Source organism: Saimiri boliviensis, chromosome 6 (assembly GCF_048565385.1).
Source record: "Saimiri boliviensis isolate mSaiBol1 chromosome 6, mSaiBol1.pri, whole genome shotgun sequence".
NCBI classification, from domain to species: Eukaryota; Metazoa; Chordata; class Mammalia; order Primates; family Cebidae; genus Saimiri; species Saimiri boliviensis.
Window position 1 is genome coordinate 20,259,959 of NC_133454.1, and position 21,446 is coordinate 20,281,404.

At 37.3% G+C, this 21,446-nt stretch overlaps 1 protein-coding gene and 1 pseudogene across 3 annotated transcripts in view; both read left to right on the forward strand.

Annotated features, from left to right (window-relative positions):
• The window catches only part of TENM4 (teneurin transmembrane protein 4), a 3,045,593-nt gene that overhangs the window by 573,291 nt on the left and 2,450,856 nt on the right, over positions 1 to 21,446 (forward strand). The window lies entirely within an intron of this gene.
• On the forward strand, positions 11,928 to 15,668 carry LOC120360980 (prefoldin subunit 1 pseudogene; annotated as a pseudogene).

Consider the following 21,446-nt stretch of genomic DNA (forward strand, 5'->3'; position numbering starts at 1 on the left):
CTTTTCTCACTTAAAAATGGTGACCGAAAGATTATAGAGAATAAAGGCAGATACTGTCTCTGGACTACAGCCTGGCATATGCTAGGTATCACATGAATATTCATGCATCCTTGCCGTCTTCATTATTGTTGTTGAGATTTTTCTTCATTAATTCCTAGAGCATTATTCTTTAGGCCACATGATCTACCTTATATCAACTTTTATAGGTGACAGGCTTACTTTAGAATTCATGTTAGGAAAAGTTTTTCTTTTCTTAAAGCAAGCATCCTTTTTTCTGATAGAAATATGCAGATTATTATGTTTCTGTTTTTGTCATTGCTGATCGGAAACAGTCAAATTTTACTTTTAGCTCATAGCTCCAGTAGTAATTCTAAAATGACTAAAAATAATTATTTTAAAGACCATAATTTTAATTTTTCTAACTCTATTTACCTGTTATTTTTTCTTTTTGGTATTATGACTTTTGTAAATTGCCTTAATTATTTTTCCGAAAGAAATTTGATATAATTAAATGAAAGTGTTTACAACAGGACTAAAATTGATGAGTATTGTCGTAATTTATGTTTCCCTTTTTGGTGTAAAATGGCTTCATCTATTTGTGTCTATAAATATCTTAAATTTTTAAAAGATTATATTACAAACTAGTTATGCTATAAATTTTGTCCCATTTTTGTTATCTAGGTTTGCATTGCACTTTCTTATGACCCATTTTAAAGACTGAGAGATTTGTCTTTATTTACATTAGATATAGACAGTTGTGACACAAGACTACATTTTATTCCATAATATTTAATTTTAGCTTTAGAATAAATTGTAATTTTACTGTAGCATGTCGGTTCATCTATCGATTATGTAATTGAGAAGACAGTACCCCATTCTAAAATGAAACATGAGTTCAATCTTTAAAGCGCTGTTCTATCAAGCCCACTCCTGTGTCATCGTTTAATTTAGAGACAATCTACTGCAAACACAAAGACATGTAGTCTTCTGTTTTAAAAACGGCATACTTGTTCAAACCCCAGGTTCTGGGTTTCTACTCAATCTTATCAACACATTTGTTTCAATGCTACTGTAGTACATGGGATGAACATCAAAAAAGCTGTCCTCTCGTTAACCGATTCACCAAGTACTGAATACCTAGGATACACAAAGTCTTATGTATACAAAGATTATTTACATACGTTCCCTACTCTCACAGCATTCATAGGTTGGAGGAGAAAGACATTTCTATAGATGAATAATTGTAGCATGGCATGACAAATACCAAAAGTGAGGTTTGCAGAAATTTCAGTGGTTCCATAAAGCAGGTGGTTCAGAAAATAATTTTATAGCAGGCGATGTTTAAGTTAGTTCTTTAGTAATACTTGGATTTTTCCAGGTGGACAAAATAGGAAAATGTATTCCAAACATGTACAAAGGTAGTGAGGTTGAATCAACAGAAAAACATTCAGGAAACTAAATATATTTTTCAGTATAGGCATTGGTAAGGAATAGCAGAACCCAAAGCTAACTGCTGTGACTGTGAAACTTAAATCACTGATAGATGAGGGTGCCCTCCTTGTCTCTGTAATGATTGCCAGCATCAGTTTGTATGCATACTCTGATCTGAGAGAGGCCTCAGTGTCTTACCCATCTCTGAGCTTTTGGCTAAGACAATGCCTTTCATCCATCCATCCATCCATCCATCCATTCATCCATTCATTCAACAGGGCCAGTTACAGTGCTGGGTCCTCAAAAAACAATAATGAGCAAGACAGATAAAATTCATGTTCTTTCATTCCAGAGGTAGATAGTCATATAAACGAATAGAGAACCCCACAAAGAAAACAATGCATGCTAATGTAATGGAGAGTGACTGGAGATCACCTCTAGATTGGGTGGTCACTGAAAGTCTCTCTGAAGAGATGACTTTTAGGCTAATACTTGAATAGCAGGGAAGTGCCAGCTATGCCAATATACGTGAGACCATTCTAGGTTGAGGGAACAGCAAGAGGAAATGTCCCTGGAAGAGCAAGCTCCACTCTTTCAAGTAACCAGGGGAACGTCAGTTTCGCTGGAGCAGAGGGTGGTAGGGATCAGACCACACAGGGCTTTGCAGGCTGAAAGAGTAAGTTTGAATTTTATCTTTAATGCAGTGGGAAGCTACTGGATGTTTTAAGCAGGAAAGAAACATGATTTGATTTACATTCTGCATGAAGAACTGTCTGTAGTGGAACGAGAAAGGAGAAAAGGAGACAACCCCTGGGGCTTCTGAGTAATACAGGACACCTTAGATTAGGCCAACGGCAGTGGAGAAGGTACAAAGATAACAGATTAGGGACATACTCTGGACACTGAGTGATAAGTCTTGCTGTTGAATTCGCCCTCTAACCGTGAGGCAGAGAGGAAACAGGTGACTGTTCAGACTTTTTGGAAGGATAGAAGCAGCACCAGAGACCCAGTTTAAAAACAGCATCAAAATAACAACAATTATAGTAGCAAGTACTTGGATAAATGTCTACTCTGTGCCAGACACTATTCTTGGAATAGATACATATACTAACTCATTTAATTATCACAGGAACCCTATGAACTTATTATTATTATTATTATTTTCATGTAACAGAGGAGGGAACTGAGGTAGAGACATGTAAACTTGCCTAAGGTTATAGAGCTAATCACAGTTTCACTTGAAGATCTTTGCACAGTAAATTCTGTCATCTCTCTCTAGTCTTTGCTCAAATGTCACCCTCTCATTGATGACTACCCTAACCACTCTACTTAAAATTGTAACACCAGGGCTCCCTGCCACTGTACTCCCAGTTACATCCTGCTCTAAAGTACCGGTCATTGTGCTTATTCATGTTGGTTACCTGCTCCTACTAGATTATAAGTTGCATGATGACAAGGGTTCGATCAGTTTTGTTCACTGTTATATCCTGTGTTTGAACAGTCCCTGGAACATAGTGGACACTCAATAAATGTTTGCCGATTAATATCGAACAGATTAATCAATCACTGAAATAGTAGAGCTGAGTTTCCGACCCGGAGACCTGGCTCTATAGTCTGCATGCCTACTTACCGTAAATATTCCCTCTCTGGATGATACGGAAAAACGACTCTTTCTCCTCAGTCTGCAGGAGGCCTGCAGATTCAACTGATCCAGGTACAAAGTTACAAAATGGAATTGATGCTAAATAACTTAGAAGGTTCTTACCTCTCCAGCCTCATCTCTGTCCCCTCAACTTTTCTTCTGTCTGCAGCACTTTTCTACTTTACTGCTTTGCATGAGTAGCGACATAGCGTCTTTACAACTTCAAGGGAAATAATAGGTCTTCTGGAAAGGCAGCCTTTAACCAGCTCCCGCTGAGTTCCGCGCTCCTTCCATGTTGCTGATTGAGCTTCCCCTTTCCTCTAACAGTTTGCCAGACTGTGTTGTATCTAACTAAGCTATACTACATTTATCTCAGGGAGCTCCCACATTACCTGGCAAGCACTGTGCTCAAAATATGTTAAATTGAACTTAGTGACTTTAAGACTCAAAATATAAACACTGTATAAACAGACTGGCCCCTAGTCTATAAAGACTTAATTTTAACTAGTATGCACAGTTTAGGGGCTTTGAGAATCATGGCTACAAATGGTTCCTTTTGAATTATGTTATAATCAAGGCGAGCCTGTGTCCTCCTCACCCATCCCCATATCACTTAAAGAGCCAACTGAGAAGGTAGAGTTTAAAATCTGAAACCATTTAAACCATTGAAAGTATATATTTTAGATTAAAATCCCTTTTCAGTTGGCTGAAGCCACCACAATTGAAGCCAATTGAATCTGAATTTAAACATATCTGAGTTTTAATAATACAGACAGGGTTGTGTTTGCCACATACAAAAATTTAAGCAATATGGATTATTTGGTAATGTAAAGAGTCTTTACAAAGCAATTTGTATTCTGTAGATTGGAGGAAATAAGACCTTGAAAGAAGATCTAATTACATTTTTGTATTGATATTTTAGGAAAATTTGTTTTAGCCATATACTAGCACATAAGCCCCACCAGTGAACTAATCTGAAGTTTAAATCAAAATAACTTGTATTGGTCTATTCTAGTTTCTGATGATTCATTTTTTTTCTGAGATGTGGAAAAACAGCAATATAATCTCTTTCATGTAACTAATTTTTTATAAGCAGCCCTAAAGTTAAAAAAACAAAAACAAAAACAAAAACCTCAAGACTATAATATGTAATTGAATCCTCTTGGAACAAGAACAGCAGAAGGTAATGAAGATTTAGGTAGGGGATAGATTTCACACTGTTCCTCCTGCCTTCCTTTGCAGGCACATCAGTGGAGCTGAGATTTCTGGTTAGAAAAATCAATAGGAATTTACAGCAAAGCTTGGAGGAGGGCATTCTGATGTGACTAAGGAACTTTGAAGGCAATTGTTACTCAATGCTGAAGCAACTCCTTTCTATTGCTGGGGGAAGGGATGAGTGGATAAAAAAAATTGAGTAATGTGAGCACCTTAGCTGCATCATGGTAGAGAAATTCTCAATAATTATCTTTCTTTTACTTTTACCTTTTTCTGCCACTCATTTGTTTAGCCACTTATTTATTAATTCACAGGTTTATTACATGCCTACCATGGACCAACCTCTCTAAGGGCATGTGTAATCAAGAAATAAATGAGGCACAACACCTAGCCCTAAGGATCTCACAATGGAGAGACGGAGGCAGACAAGAAAAGTAGTCATTAAAATGCGAGGTGATAATTACCGTCACAGAGATGATGTACCTGCTGAGTCTTGCCTGGCCTGTGGAACCCAGAAAGGAATGCACAGGAGGCAATACTTGGACTGCATCCTCGCAGAAAGAGGTAGAAATAATCTTCTGTGAAAAACAGATCCAAGGAATAGCATTCTAGGCAGAAGCATCCGCATAGGTAAAGAGCTTGGCATTCTGTCAAGTAGGATTAAGTTGGGCTGTAAGTAGCAGAAAAATAGCAAATCACAGTGGTTCATACAAGGGAGAGACATTCATTTCTGTCTCACATAAAGTTCGGGCTGGTACAGTTTTCAGGACTTTTTTAACTCACCTCTCTACTGTCTCTGGGTGTGACCCTCATTTTCTTGGTATAAATTGTTACCCGTATTTAGGCAGCAGTTTAAAGAAGAGAGTAAAAGGGTGGGTCAAAGTATGTACCCTAACTCTCTCTTAAAGACCACTCTGGGAAGTCACCCCATTAAGCTCTCTTTTATATCTCATCTCCCAAAACCTAGGGGCATTTAGCAGCAAAGAACGCTGGGATTTGTAGTGTATACTCCTGGAGGCCATTTGTCCAGTGAATTTCTATTATTGTGGAAGATGAGGAGATGGGATTTTGGAAGATACTAACAGCTTTGGTCTGTAAGCAAGAAATAGGGGGATGTTGAAGAAGTGGCCAATATTTCCACATGGCTTAGACTGAGGGAGCAGGAGGTGGGGAAAAGGACAAGGGTGGGGAGAAGAATGGCATGGCCCAAAGACAGAGACATACACATGGAATACACAGGGAGAGTTTTTAATAAGCCACCAAACAAATATTTACTATACCCTTAAAAATATTCCAGGGTGATTTATGGGCACAGTCCTAATCAAACTTCTGAATGACCCTATAATGTACAATCATTATTATTTTAATTTTAAAGGTAAAGCAACCGAGGCTTAGAAATTTAATAGTTTGTCTACAATTATGGTGCTAGTAAGTACAGAGCTGAGGTTTGAGTTGAGGTTTGTCTGACTCCAGAGTCAGAGAGCTGAGGAGCTGGTCACGCACAGCAGCTCAAACCTCACCCATTCTCCTTCAGCTCCACGCCTCTAGAATGCTCGCTGTGCTTGCTTACCTGGATACAATGAGCAAATCATGCTCTGGTCAGAAGTAACGGGCCTGAGAGGAAGAGAACAGGAAACTATGCCTTAGCAGTTCATCATCATAAGTAGGAAAGGCTTCTGCACATTAAGTCTTGGCATTTCACCTCACGTTTTCATTAAGTTTTAACTCTGTATATAAAAAAGTTAATTATATGGTCCTTTAATCTTATACTAAAGGTCAACCAAGTCCTGCATTATGTAAGGCGTTAAAGCAATTCTTGAAGTAGAAACATATTTGAACGGTTGATCAGGGTAAATCATGAGCATTTCATGAAGCAAGCTTGATAATAAGATTCAATTATTTCCAATGAGAATGTTTAAGTCTGTTGAGTGGACTGCCTTGCCTACTGTAAGCAAAACGAATCTTATCAAAAATAAACTATGATATTCACCTTTGTATTTCACAGGTTTATTTTTAGCAATGTGCATTTTCTATGTGTGTGATTATAAACATACATGCTTATTTCAGGAAAAAAAAACTTGGTGAACTCAGAGCCTATGAAGAAATAAATTTAAAAATCACTCACCAAGAAAGACCTATTATTGCAATTTTAGTGTATACCCTTCTAATTTTTAAAACAATTTATGTTTATGCCTTTTTTATTTTTGACAGAATCTCATTCTGTCATCCAGGTTGAAGTACAATGGTGTGATCTTGGCTCACTGCAGCCTCTGCCTCCCAGGTTCAAATGATTCTCCTGCCTCAGCCTCCCCAGTAGCTGGGATTACAGTTGCCTGCCGCCATGCCCAGCTATTGCTTTGTATTTGCAGTAGAGACAGGGTTTCACCATGTTGGCCAGGCTGGTCTTGAGCTCCTCATCTTGTGATCTGCCCGCCTCAGCCTCCCAAAGTGCTGGGATTACAGGTGTGAGCCACTGCACCCAGCTGCCTGTGTTTTACAGGATGGAAAAACACTGTTTACAATTTTATTTCTGTATTTTTTTAAGATTATATTGTAACTATATGTCATTAAAATTGTCACATGATAGCTCATCTTGTGAGAGTACTATTATTTCATTAACTGTTCTTTAATTAGAAACATTGCAGTCAGTGTGTGTGTATATGTGTGTTATGCTGATCTGTATCTTTTAAGCAAAACAATTTTGGTTACAGTGGTAACTAATTTGGACAGACAGATGGGGCCTACTTTTATAGAATTATTTTAGAATTATTTCTCTTTTCTCCTAAGATTGAGCCTGTATTTTTCTCAAGTTTACATATTCTGTGCAAATTAAAAATTCATCCACTGTGACAGTGTTTTTTGTCGAGGGGTTGTATAGGCAGGAGTCAGACAGCAGCAACGTCGGGTAAGAGACCATGTTCTTGGTTGCTCATCGACATTACTATACCCTCCTTCTGTATGATTTAGCGATAACCCATGCGTTGTTCCCAGTTGTACACTATTCTTTGCATATTCTCATGCCTTTGCATATGCTGTGTCTTCTATCACATCTCCATGGTACTATTCATCAGTCAAGATCCAGTTGGACATCACATGCCTTTACCTTTCTGCCTCATCCCCTCCTCTCCCTTTCTCTACACTAATGGCAGACACCATAGTTTACGCTCTCTACTCTGTCCCCCACCACTTGATTTGAACTGTTCATTATAATGCTGGGCAAAACAGTTGTTTTCGTACTATTTGAGGCACGCTTTCTGCTAGTCTGGATGTTTCTGAAGACAGAGCTGTAAGTCCGAATTAACTCTGTTAATCCCTTGTGTCTGTCACCTAACTTGTTCTGTTGCATACTTGGCTTGCCATCATGGGCACCAAGAAAGAGCAACTGAGCCTCGTGATTTTCATTTCAAAAGCGGGCCTTCTAATGTCTGTCTTTTGTAGAAATGTTTTAGGAATATGGAGTGCTAGCAGTTTTACATTCAGGTGGGAATTCTCAGTGAAGGTTGAAAAGTAAACCTTGGCTTCAAGGTTCCTACAAAACTGTGACTTGGAAAATTCTTGTTTTTCTCCCCAATTAAATGACTAATTCAACTCTGGAGAGTTGTTCACATGAGTACAAGGTTCAGGAGGGTATTATAAGGGTAAGAGGATGTCACTGAACTAACATAGATTAAATAGAAAAGGTCAGAACATTTCAACTACGTTCTGACACATTAATTTTATTTTCAAATGAGAAAATTCTATTTTAAAAGATTTCTGTCAATAAACGCTTATTAATACTTTCCCAGTGGGACTTAAGGAGAGCTAATAAAATATGTTTGTAAATCATGTTGAAGGTGATTAATAGCTTCTACTTTTAATGCTTCGTTTGATGATTTCAAAGGGCTTTCTGGTATAAGAAATTGCTGTTACTGAGACAGAAACTCAGACATGGAAAGGCATGTGAACATCCTCAGGCCATAAAGTGGGATTCCTTTATTTCAAACATATAGTTTGTGTTTTTTATCTCACCTTAAGATAGATGAAGGAAGTATAAATCAATATTTCTTGACTGTCCACATTGTACTAGGCATTGTCAGGAACAGAGAAATAAATGTGGTTCTAAATCTTCTCTCAAGTAGTTAAATCATTATACTTTTGCTATCTTGTGCTAAGCATATTTATAGAGGAAAACACAGAAGCAGAAAGAATAAGGAAAATGGGCTGTTTATCTCTATCAAGATCAAGCGGCAAAGCATCAACTTTCTGAAAAAAGAATGATCTGAGCCAGATTTTTTAAGGAAAAATCCTTTCAGGGATCTTCTAAGATTACGTAAAGTAAGGTGTATGCATACAACTGTGTTGCAGCATGATGCTTTCTGAGCAGTAGCCACCGTCTGAAATTGCTGGAGGCTGTAGTGTAAGGGAGAGCAGTCACAGACAGTGAGGCTAAGGAAATCTTGGCAGGAAACAGGGCATGAGAATTTTTAAGTGCCATGCTATGGAATTTGGGCAGTATACCATAGATAACAGTGAAGTGTTTTAAGAAGAAGGTGGCATAAATAGTTCTGCGTCTTATGTAGCTGTTTCAGTCATCTCAGGCTGAGTTATGCTGTGATAACAAATAACCCCAGGATCTGAATGACTTAATATTTTAAAACAATGTGTGGCTTATATCAGGTTCTCATTCTGGGGCATGTGTACCTCTGTCTATCCTTTCTCTGAGACCAAAATTGGCAAAGCAGTCTCTATTTCAGGCACTGGTAGTTCAGAGGCAGAGAGAAAAAAAGACATTGAAAACCATGAGCTTGTACTCAAAGTTTCTTCTAGAAATGACAAAAGGTTACTGTTATCCACACTTTACTGGCTGAAGCAAATCACATGGTCACTTTTACGTCCAGAGAACACAGTTGTATAATCCTTGTGCAGGGACAAAGATGCTAGGGAAAGGCAGCAAATACTATGAGCACAAATCAACCTGGGGCATATTCTGAACATGGAGAAACCTCGCTAATCATGAGAAAATAGGCCACTATGAATTAGACAACTCTGAGTTAAGCATTATATTGGAAATTACACATAATTTAGATTTGCTATTTCCATGTATATCCAGAGCATCAAACAAGCAAAAACATATGGTGTGGCTAGATGCTTGGTGAGAGATAATCATTTGTAATCTTTATCTCATTATTACTGCTGATAATTATAACTTATCCTGTGATGTGAATAGGTATCTTTTCATTGACAATGCATGTACATTACCCCATTTATGTTTTGCAACCATTCTCTGTAGTATCATTCTCATTTTACAGAGGAGTAAGCTAATGCTCAATGAAAACCATGAAGTTATCACGAGATACAGTTACTAAAGGATCGACCTGAACTCAGACATAAGTAGCTCTTTCTTCAAAACTAATATTTCCTCTAAATGGACAGAACAAACCTTAACCTAAGCAATTTAATTGCTGCTCTAACAATATTATACCAACTTGCTTAACAACTCTTTGTCTACAATAATTTATACAAAAGCATCAGTTTTTCTGTCATATCACAAATCCTGAATCAGTGGTATCTAAGTTTACGATTTATATTCAGTACTATAAATACAGGAGCTCATTCATTTTCAGTTACATACATATTTTAAGATCAGCTATGAAACTAGTTTTTACTAACCAATAACAACTTCTAATACGCATTCATATAAAATAATCCATCCCAGTCCTAAATATAACACTGTACTTTTCTCTTTGCAGTTATAGATTGTATTAGAAGGTATTCGACTCTCTTTGTCTTTAATTGGCATTTTGTCAGATCTTTGGTCCATGTGCTTTGTCAGAAAACGCTCTGACAATGAATTTAAACATTCCCAGAATACACTTCACCTAGTTAAAGTTATCTGCAAAGATTGCCATTGTTTTGTAAAGACTTACGATAAGAATGTAAACATAGATAAGTCATAACAGCTCTTTATAAAAAACCACACAGATCCTAATTTCTCATTTTCTGACATCTAAATAAAAAGAAGCATAATGAAGGAAGGCAGTGTGATGCAGCAGAAAAAGCATCATGTTCAGGATACTGGAGATAGGCATTGTAATTCTGGATCCACCTCCCAGTTACTGGTGACCAAATAATTAGCCTTCCTGTATTATAGCAATCACATGTGTAAAAGAAGCATCAAATAGATGATCCCTTGCAGTCAAATATTCTGTTATGTTAAAAAAACATGATATATCCATTCATAAAGTGCTTAATAAATCTACCAAATTAGTTTTTGTTAAGTGCTGCTCAGTGTCAGGCCCTATGCAGATACCATTAATGGAAAGCTGAAAAAGTCATAGGTAGTCATGGTCATTGCCCTCAAACACCTTACAGTTTATTGCAAGGAGCTGAGAAAGAAAAGTATTGCTCTCAGTGCAGTGGAAGTGCAATGCTAGAGTACACAAGGAGAGGAGAGAGAGGGGGCACAGAGGAGGCTTTTTATCAAGGTCAAAATTTGTTCCAGCACAAGTCTAATGAAAATAAGTTTTCTCCTATTTACCATTGCTGTCTTAATCTGTTGCCCTTCATGCTAAACATTCCCCACTTATTATTCTTGTGTGCTTTGTACGTAATAACGTTATTATTCCCATTTATGTGTGAGGAAACTGAAGCTCACAGACCAAGTTGCCCAAGCATCATGAATGTGTAATAGAGAAGTAGCTTTCAAGGCCCCATTACCTGATCCCAAAGTTAACGCGTTTATCCCTAATGCAAGCTTTGTGAGTGTGTGCGTTTTCAACACTTTATGAATAATTTTTCCTCTGCATCATTGATTCCCTTGTATAATTTTTAAGGAATTCGATTGCAGTTTCTCTAGAAACTGATGAGATCAGCTACCATTTTTTTTCTTCGTAAGATTCCATCTCCTGCTTGTTAAGAACTTGCTGCCCTTTAGCTTTGATGATGGCTTTGATTGGAAGAAGGAGGCACTGATAACTCTCAAAGGAGCTACAGGGAAGCTTGCAGGAAGTACTTCGCTTTCTCATTTAGACCACTGAAGGAAGCCTTCAGAATAGAAACAACTGGTTCCTTTTTGGCATTTTCACTCCTGGATTAATTTTGCCACGATGGATGCACAGCAATCTCACTTCCAGGCCACTTAACAAAAGCTCCTTCAAGTGCAAAAGAAAATGATTCCTTGAGAGGCCGGAGGAAAAGGGTGTGAAAAAAAAGTGGTTGAGTGTTAAAAGATGCCTATCTCAAAAGCCTTCTTCAAATTCACTAGCTGAACTACTTGGAGCATGAAGCAGCACCTATAGGGGCTGTGGTCGAATGAAAATGCAATAAAATATAAAGACAAATACAAATGTAGCCCTCTAAAACCCATTTCAGTGGCTCACAAAAATCCTCAAAGGTCCTTGTACTTAGTTACTTTAGACAGGCATGGGCAACCTTTTCCATTTATTTTTAATGCTCCTGGGCGTCTGTGTCAAGGACTTTTGAGGATGATGAGGTAAGGAGGTTTTACTGGAAGCTTTTCAGCTACCAGGTCCTTAACTTCTCTGTCTCTTTTTCCATTTATATATGTATATGTATGTGTATACGTACATATATAGTCACATCTTTGGTCTATGTGCTTTATCAGAAAAAAAATATATGTATGTATGTGTGTGTGTATATATATATATGTATATATACATATATATGTGTGTATGTGTGTGTGTGTGTGTATATATATATATATATATATAGAGAGAGAGAGAGAGAGAGAGAGAGAGCACGTGCGTGTGAGAGACTGGAACCGTGGAAAGCCACAAGGCCAGCCTCCCATTATATTCATTGCTTCATTGCCATTTCAGTCCCCAGAACCATACTTAAAGGCTTTCTGGAACAGAGGAAATTTGAAGTTAAGTATGAAGTGCCTACACTGGCCCAGAGCTTGATTTTATTGACCTGAAGCCAAAGCCTCACTTAGTACTTTTCTAAGCAATTAAAGGCATGGTCCCCCATATCCATTAAAAGACATAAGGATCAATAAGAATATTGAAACATGTTGATGAAAAAAATTACAGGTACTATTTCTCAGTGGTTTATTATATGCCTGGCACAGTATTATACATTTTATAGGTGTGGTTACCTCAAAACCCTGAGTATTAACTGGTATATTTCCCATTTTTATTTTTCAAGTGAGATAACTGAACCTTAAAAAAAATCAGGTAATTTTTTTCAAATCCAAAGAAATAGAAAAAGCCAAATTTTTTTCAAATCCAAAGAAATAGAAAAAGCCAGAGTTTAAACTTGGCTTTCCAACTGCGAACCTTTGAATTATCCAATGTATCTGCCTTGGCCCGGATAGAGACCATCACAAGTCTCAGAGTCCTTTATTGAAAGGTAAATATGTATTTGGATTTAAAGATCAATTCATTCACTTCATAGGAAATAAAATAGGAGCCCAGAAATAATAAGAGCCCTGCTGGAAGAGCACCAGTGACACCACCAGCCATCTTGAGCGCCAGTCCTGAGTGTAACGTGTATTCCCCTTGTGACCTCAGAGACACCACTTGGTGACTCTGAATCTCAGTTTCCTTATTTGTGAGACAGGGCTCTTAGGGTACCACTCTATCTCAGGATGCCTTCTTCCTACCACGTTCCAGACCCAATTCCTTCTTTTCTTCTGCGGTACTTGTCTTATTTATAATGTAACTGTCAGTAGCGTGTTTCACTATAAAAGCTTTCCCTTCAGGCCTAATGCTTTTCTTTTGTAGAAAGAATCTGCTTGTCACCACTCAAACCCATTTGAGGTAGAAGTTATACTTACTTATATATCTTTAACAGATTCCTTAGGGTTCAAACCTTTCTTTGTTATTCCTTCAGTGGACAGGGAACTAATATGATGATATGTTACATGAATACTCATGTGTGCTGGTCACTATTATAGCTATTAAATGTGCAGTCTCATTTAGTTATAGTTACCGCACAACAATGTAACATCCCAAACTGAAAGTTAACAAAGCCGAAGTTCGACGTGTTGCAAAAGCCTTAAGTTTGTACAATTTTTCAGTAATGAAACTGGGATTCACACTCAGGTATGTTTTGATGTAAGTTTATGCCTTTCCACACTGTCCCATAGTATCTTCATTAAAAACAATGGGCATTTATTTAATTAAGAAGTTAATACCTAGTAACATATGAAAACAGAAACTCAAAGTAGCCTCACTCAGTGCTCATAGAGAAAACAAGTGATTGTTTAAACTGTATTGGTACAATGTGTGAAAGTAAACTCTCAAAAGTCTTGTGGTACATATATAAACTTACCAAAGTGTGTGTGTGTGTGTGTGTGTGTGTGTGTGTGTGTGTGTGTGTGTGTTGGTATACTCAGTTTACCCAAAGGGAAATCCTCTAGGCTGCTTTCTGGGATGAGTGAGCTATGGTTGCCAGGTTTCTGAGAGATGAGATATGGATGGATTGAGGGCAGGCTTGATACTTGAGTCACACAGCTTCTATGCTGGATCTCACTCCTCTCTTAGCTGAGATTCCCATGCCTAGATTGCAGCCCTCAGCCCTCAAAAAACCAGGGCATAATAATAACAATACAATATAATAAAATTAACGGTTATTTAGTAGTGAAATCAGATACTTTGCTAGACACTTCATGTAGAGTATTAGATACAACCCTGGTAGCACCACTACTGTGCCAGTATTATTATTTTTATTTCTTAGAGGAAAGGAACAGAGATCAGTGAAGGTAACTGATTGGTCCCAAATCATACAACTTATCATGGTGGAGCCATCAATTGCTTTCAAGGCTGTTTAACTCTGAAGTCCATGTTCTTTCTAGGAAAAGTATATATATATATATATATATATATTTCCATCTATATGATATATATCATATGCTGCCTATAAAAGCATAATATGTGAGTGTGTGTGTGTGTGTGTGTGTGTGTGTGTATGTGTATGTGTATGTTTACATTTTTTTATGGTGCACAACAATCCTTGTTCCAGATGATAATTTGCAGTTTTCTGATCAAAAATGTCTGGGTACTCATTACATGTGAACTTATTTCATGCATTAAATTTACCAAGACAAGCCCTGCATTACAACTTTGAAAACAAGAGAGTGCAACAGGATGGCTGCCCCATGGATCTTGAGTTGGCGAAGGCCTTCACAGAGCTTCAAGCCAAAGTTATCGACACTCAACAGAAGGTGAAACTGGCAGACATACAGATTGGACAGCTAAACAGAACGAAAAAGCATGCACATCTTACACATACAGAGATCATGATGTTGGTAGATGAGACTAACGTGTATGAACGTGTAGGAAGAATGTTTATTTTTCAGTCCAAGGAAGCAATTCGTAATCAACTGTTAGAGAAGCAAAAAACAGCAGAAGAAAAAATCAAAGAACTAGAACAGAAAAAGTCCTACCTGGAGCGGAGCGTTAAGGAAGCTGAGGACAACATCAGGGAGCTGCTGATGGCACAAAGGGCCCAGTAGGGAGCCTCTTGGGGAAGCTCTTCCTCTTGCCCCTCTCATTCCTGGTGGGGGCAGAGCAGTCTCTGCAGGGAAACAGCTCCTCCTCTGTCCTATGGACGCTTCATCTAGATGGCCTGGCAACGTCACATTTTCTGCATCACCCTGAGCCCCTTTTGCTTCCCAGCCCTGGAGGTTTTTACCCTGGCTTTACCTCCTACCTCGGCCCAAGACACCCTTCCCTCTTAGGGTATGTGATGAACTCCCAGGAGAGGGAAGATGGGAGCCAGGGCAGATAGGAAGTTCTGCCTGAGGTTTCCACTAGGCATGCCATCCAGACCAATAAAAAGTGTCCACTCTGCTAAGCCTGCTTTTCTTGAGTCGAGGGATGGAGCAGAGGGTTAGAGAGGCAGTGGCCGTCTCCACCTCAGCTCCTGTTCCCTCTGCATTGCAGCCCTTCCCTCCTTGGGGGATGGGCTCTTGCCCTCTTCTCTTTTCCCTTCCTGTACCTTTGACTAACCCCTCAACTTCCAGGCCTGCATGTAGTAGACAGAAGAAGAAGATAGAACACTGACATTCACAGCTGAATAAGTGAACAGGATAGCAGTCTCTGGATGGCAGTCTGCCTCAAGATTCCTTTTCCTGCCTTCTCCCATACATTCCAAAAGGAAGTTCAACAGTCAGCAGCACTCCAAGACTACCTCCTTCAGGCCAATATCATAAGATGGACACTGTAATCCTGAGGACTCCTAGAGGCTGAGGGCAGCAGTATGCTCCAGCTGGCTTGTCCCAGCCCAGGTGGGCCAATTATTCAATTTTTAAGAATTTTGTTGCAAGCCAGTTGTTAAACACAGCCATTATATTTATGTAAATGTGCAAATTAGGTTAAAAACAAGGACAGTAAATATTCAAAACTCAAAAAAAAAAAAAAAAGAAAAGAAAAGAAAACAGATACCCTTCCTAGAGGTTGTGCAGTGGTATCTTGTTAAGATAGTATCTACACTAAACAACTGATTTTAAATGTAGTCTGAAGCTTTCTTTTGGAAGAAGATGATACCTAGAACTTTCATAGGCAGAGAGGAGAGGTCAAGGACTGGCTTTAAAGCTTCAAAGGACAGGATGACTTTTTTGTTAGGGGCTGATCACTTTATATCAAAGTTGTTCGTCATTTACCGTTCTGAAAATTCTGAGGCCCTTGAGAATCATGTTAAATCAGTTCTGCCCTTGTTCTATAAATGGAGCAAAGCATGGATGATAGCCTATCTGTTTATAGCATGGCTTAATGAATATTTTAAGCCCACTGTTGAGATCTACTGTGCAGGAAAAAAAATTATTTCAAAATATTATTACTCATTAACAATATACCTAGTCACCCAAGAGTTTTATGGAAATGTATAAGAAGATTAAAATTGTTTTTATGCCTGCTGACCCAGCATTCATTCTGAAACTCATGAATCAAGGAGTAATTTTGACTTTAACATTTTCTTTTTTTAATTTAAGAAATACATTTCATAAGGCTGCAGCTGTTATAGTAATTCCTTTAATGGCTCTGGGCAAAGAAAATTGAAACCTTCTGAAAAGGATTTATCATTTCAACACCAGTAAGAACTTTCAGGATTCATGAGAAGAGGTAAAAATATTAATAGTAACAGGAATATGGAATTTTATTCCAATCCTTATAAATTACTTTGAGGGGTTCAAGACTTCGCTGAAGTAACTACGGATGTGGTAGAAATAAATATCAGAATAACTAGGTTTAGAAATGGAGCCAACTGATGTGCTGCAATCTCATGATACAACTTGAATGAATGATGAATTGCTTCTTGTGACTGAACACGGAGAGTGGTTCCTTGAGATGGGTTATATTTCTGATCAAGATGCTATGAACATTGTTGAAATAACAAAAAAAGATTTAAAATATCACATAAACTTAATTGATAAAGCAATGGCAGGGTGTGAGAGAATTCACTCAAATTTTTAAAGAAGTTCTACTGTGGATAAAATATGACCAAACAGTATCACATTCTATGGAGAAATCTTCAGTGAAAGAAAGGGTGAATTGATACAACAAACTTCATTGTTGTCCTGGTTTAGGAAATTGCCACAGCCACCCCAGCCTTCAACTGCCACCCTGATCAGTCAGCAGCCATCAGCATTGAGGCAAGGCCTTCCACCAGAAAAAAAGATTATGACTCACTAAAGGCTCAGATGATTATTCATAATTTTTGGCAATGAAGTATCTTTAAATTAAAATATATATAGTATTTGCTTAGGCATAACGCTATTTCATGCTGAATAAATTACCAGTATAATATAAACAGAACTTTTATGTGAACTAGGAAACCAAAACATTTGTCACTTGTTTTATTGTGATACTCACTGTATTGTGGTCGTATGGAGCCAAACCTGGAATATCTCTGAGCTTTGTCTAGTATATTTTAATACTCTTAACAGATAAGTAATATCTTGATAATGCCTCATTATTTTAAAATATTCGTATCATCTCTCAAATACAACTTAAAACATAAAATGCATCCAGAATCTTAAAAATAATAAAGCATATAAAAGCTTTATAGACAAAGATAAAATGCCTAATTATCCAACCACAGAAGAATGGTTACATAAAATAGAGTAAATGTATATTTAATGTGATATACTATTCTGCTACCGCATTAGACTACCCAAATTAATTACTGTATGAAGTAATGTCATGGATTTTAAAATAAAATTTTACTTTTTAATTTTATCCAAACATAGGGAAATTTCTCTTTAAATTTATTTCAAGGCAATAATCCACCCACACCTTTCCCCACCTCACCTCCAACAGTTAGTGTTAGTTTACTTACTTACTGCTAATAATGCCAGTACTTTCCATTCAGTGACTATTTGTAAAATAGTTATTAACATTCACAGCCGGGCGCGGTGGCTCAAGCCTGTAATCCCAGCACTTTGGGAGGCCGAGGCAGGTGGATCACAAGGTCGAGAGATCGAGACCAACTTGGTCAACATGGTGAAACCCCGTCTCTACTAAAAATACAAAAGATTAGCTGGGCATGGTGGCGCGTGCCTATGATCCCAGCTACTCAGGAGGCTGAGACAGGAGAATTGCCTGAACCCAGGAGGCGGAGGTTGCAGTGAGCCGAGATCGCGCCATTGCACTCCAGCCTGGGTAACAAGAGTGAAACTCCGTCTCAAAAAAAAAAAAAAAAAAAAAAAATCACTAATAAAAGCCTTATTTAATACTATAGCATTTGCCCTTTATATGCCAATGTAGGAACCACTAAGCAAATAAAAACTCTTCCCAATCCCTTCTTCATAGAAATTCTATAATTTAAGCTTTTTAATATAATTATAATCCATACTCAAATTTGGAATGTTCTTCTTAATGCTATTACTTTATTAAAAAATAGTAATTTTCAGATTTTCTTTTCTACATTTTTTATACTATCAAACATTTAACATTCACCTGAAAGGAAGAGGTAATTTTTTTACAATTAGATTAATATTTATTTTGTAGGAAAAGCAAGGGTAAGAAAATTTTAAGCTGCTAATGAATTTACAATTCATTAATTTAACAAATATTTATTGAACTCCCAACCTGTTTCAGGAACCATGCTATGCTCTTAAAATTCAAAAATGAAACAAGCATTCTATGACCTCAAGTAACTTATATAAATACACAACCAGTTACAGTATCATCAAGTCATTTCTACATATTTCAGTAGAAATAAAAGGGAAAAAAGTCCTAAACTGTTTTATGTAAGTAAGTTAGGAACTACATAATAGATTAAACAGATTAAACTGAGCTCCAAATAATAAATTACAGTTTGCTATGTGGGTAAGCTGAGAAGTAAACATTGTTTCAAAGAGTAAATAGGAAAACTTGAATGTAAGTGCTTTAGAGCCATATTTGGTACAGAGTAATGAGTAAATGTCATTCTTTTCTCCCAACCTTGAAAAGTAAGTATTTCTAGGGCTACATCCGCTTCACTAGTAATATAGAGAAAAATCCCAGAAGGTACATATAAGCTGATTTCCTTAAAAGAAATCATCTAAAAGAGGTAGGACATCCAGAATGGTGGAGTAAGGAGTGTAGCAAATCCTCTTTATAGGAAAATAAGAATTTTAACTTATATAAATTATTCTAAAAACTAACTTAAAATCCCCAGAATCTGTACTAAAGGCATACAACCAATAAAGCACTATTTATTCAAGAACATCTACTAAATCTTGCTAAGAACAGTAAGGGTCTATTTTACAACCTACTCTGTTACCATTCCCTCAATCATCATCTGTGGAGTTGCTTCTCCTGCAAGATCCCAGTCTGGGGATATGGTTTTACCCCAGGAGGGGCGTGCTGCTTGCATTTCTCATTCACTCTATCCTCAGGTTGCAGAATCTCTGGAATAGAGCAGGTGCGGCCTATTGAACTGGGGTCTCCTTTCCCCAACCACTGAAGGCCCACATTATAAAGTAGACTCTCTACTCCAGTTGCAAAAAGCTAAGAATTTTGTGGCTCTGTCCTGTCTCCAACTCACTCATAAGGCCAAGGTTTCAGACCTGGAGAGGTCAGCCAAAAATACTAGAGATTACTGCCACTGCTCAGGACTCTTTTCATAAGGCAGCTGTGTCATTTTGAGAGAAGCCACTATCCCCACTCTGAGCTTCTCATCAGTGATGTCAATATTTTGTCCAGTGGGGAAAGACAGTCCTAAGAATAGAGAATTCTGAAGCTTGCCCTAAATGAACTGACTTCATTTGAAACAGTGTGTGGAAAAATTCAAGTCTGGAGGTGTTTTGGTGGTGATCAATTAAACAATGCTGGTATAAGAGCCAAAGCTTTGTTTGTTTGTATGTTTGTTTGTTTTTGAGATGGAGTCTCACTCTGTCACCCAGGCTGGAGTGCAGTGGAATGATCCTGAGTTCAAGCAGTTCTCCTGTCTCAGCCTCCTGAGTAGCTGGGATTACAGGCCTGTGCCACCACACTCGGCTGATTTTTTGATTTTTAGTAGGGTTTCACCATGTTGGTCAGGCTGGTCTCTAACTCCTGACCTTGTGATCTGCCTGCCTCGACCTCACAAAGTGCTGGATTACAGGCATTGGCAAAAACTTAAACCACATGTCGGCAACTTTTACCAGAATGAATCAGGAAAAGAATGGCAAAAAGTCTCCGTGGGGTCAAACCAAAGTAGTCTCAAAAACTATCTCTGTAAAAGAGACACACATTTAATTGGCTAAAACTGTGAAACAATTATGCCACAGGACAATGTGGAAATCAAAAGAGCAATGTGATAACAATAGGGAAGACAAATAGCTGGGTACGATAACAAAAGGGGCAGACAGCAGCTTTAGCTGTTTGGGATGTTTTGCAGCTCATATAAATTTTAGGATTTTTTTTTTCTATTCTTGTGAAGAATGTTGTTGGTATTTTGACAGAGATTGCACTGAGTCTATAAATTGATTTGAGCAGTATTGTCATTTAACAATGTCAATTCTTCTGATCCAGGAGCATGGAATATCTTTCCATTTTTTAGTTACCTGTTCACCTTTTCTCATCAGAATTTTATAATTTTCATCATATAGATCTTTCCCTTATTTGTTTAGATTGAGTCTTGATATTTTATATTTCTTATAGCTATTGTAAATGGAATTGCTTTCTTGATTTCCTCTTCAGATTGTAAGCTGTTAGCATGTATAATGCTACTGACTTTTGTATGTTGATTTTGTATACCTTCACTGAATTTGTTTATCAGTTCTAACAGGTTTTTTCTTTTTTTGTAGACTCTTTAGGTTTTTCTAGGTATGAGATCATCTGTGAGTAAAGCTAATTTGACTTCTTTCTCTGTTTTATGCATTTTATTTCTTTTTCTTGTCGAATTGCTTCAGCCAGAAATTCCTGTTTTATGTTGAATAAAAGTGGTGAAAGTAGGGATCCTTTTCTTGTTCCACATCGTAGAAGAAAGGCCTTCAATTTTTCCCTGTTCAGTAAGTTGTTAGGTGTAGTTTTGTCATATATGATGTTTATTATTTTGAAGTATGTTCCTTCTTTACTCAGTTCTTTATTTACAGTATAAGAGAACATTATTAACAACTGTATGTCAACTTATTAGTTAACAGATACAAGGGGAAAATTCTGAGAAAAACACAAACTACTGAAACCAAATCAAGAAAAATAGAAAATTTGAATAGACTTAAAACAAGTAAAATTTTTAAGCAAAACATTATCTGAAAAAGAAAATCTCAGGGCCAGGTAGCTTCACTGGTAAAATCTATAAAACGTTTTAAAAATAATTAATAGCAATTCTTCACAAACTCTTCCATAAAATATAAGAGGGAGGAACATCTTTCAAGTCATTTTAAGAGACCAGTATAACCCTGATATGAAAATTTTAAAATACTCACACGTAGCTATATCAAGATAAGTACAAGATTTATTTACTGAAAACTGTAAAACATTATTTTAAGAAAATAGATTGAAATAAATGGAAAGACATTTATTTTCTCCATGTTCAGGAATCAGGAGGTTTAATCTTGTAGAGTCAATATTCCCCAAATTAAGGTCAATATTCCCCAAATTAAGGTATCGACCTAGTCCTTAACTACATTTTTTTGAAGAAATTGACAAAGTGATCCTAAATTTTATATGGAAATTGAAGTGATCAGGAATAATCAGAACAATCTTGATAAAGAAGAACGAAGAAGGCTCACACTTTCTGAATTTAAAAC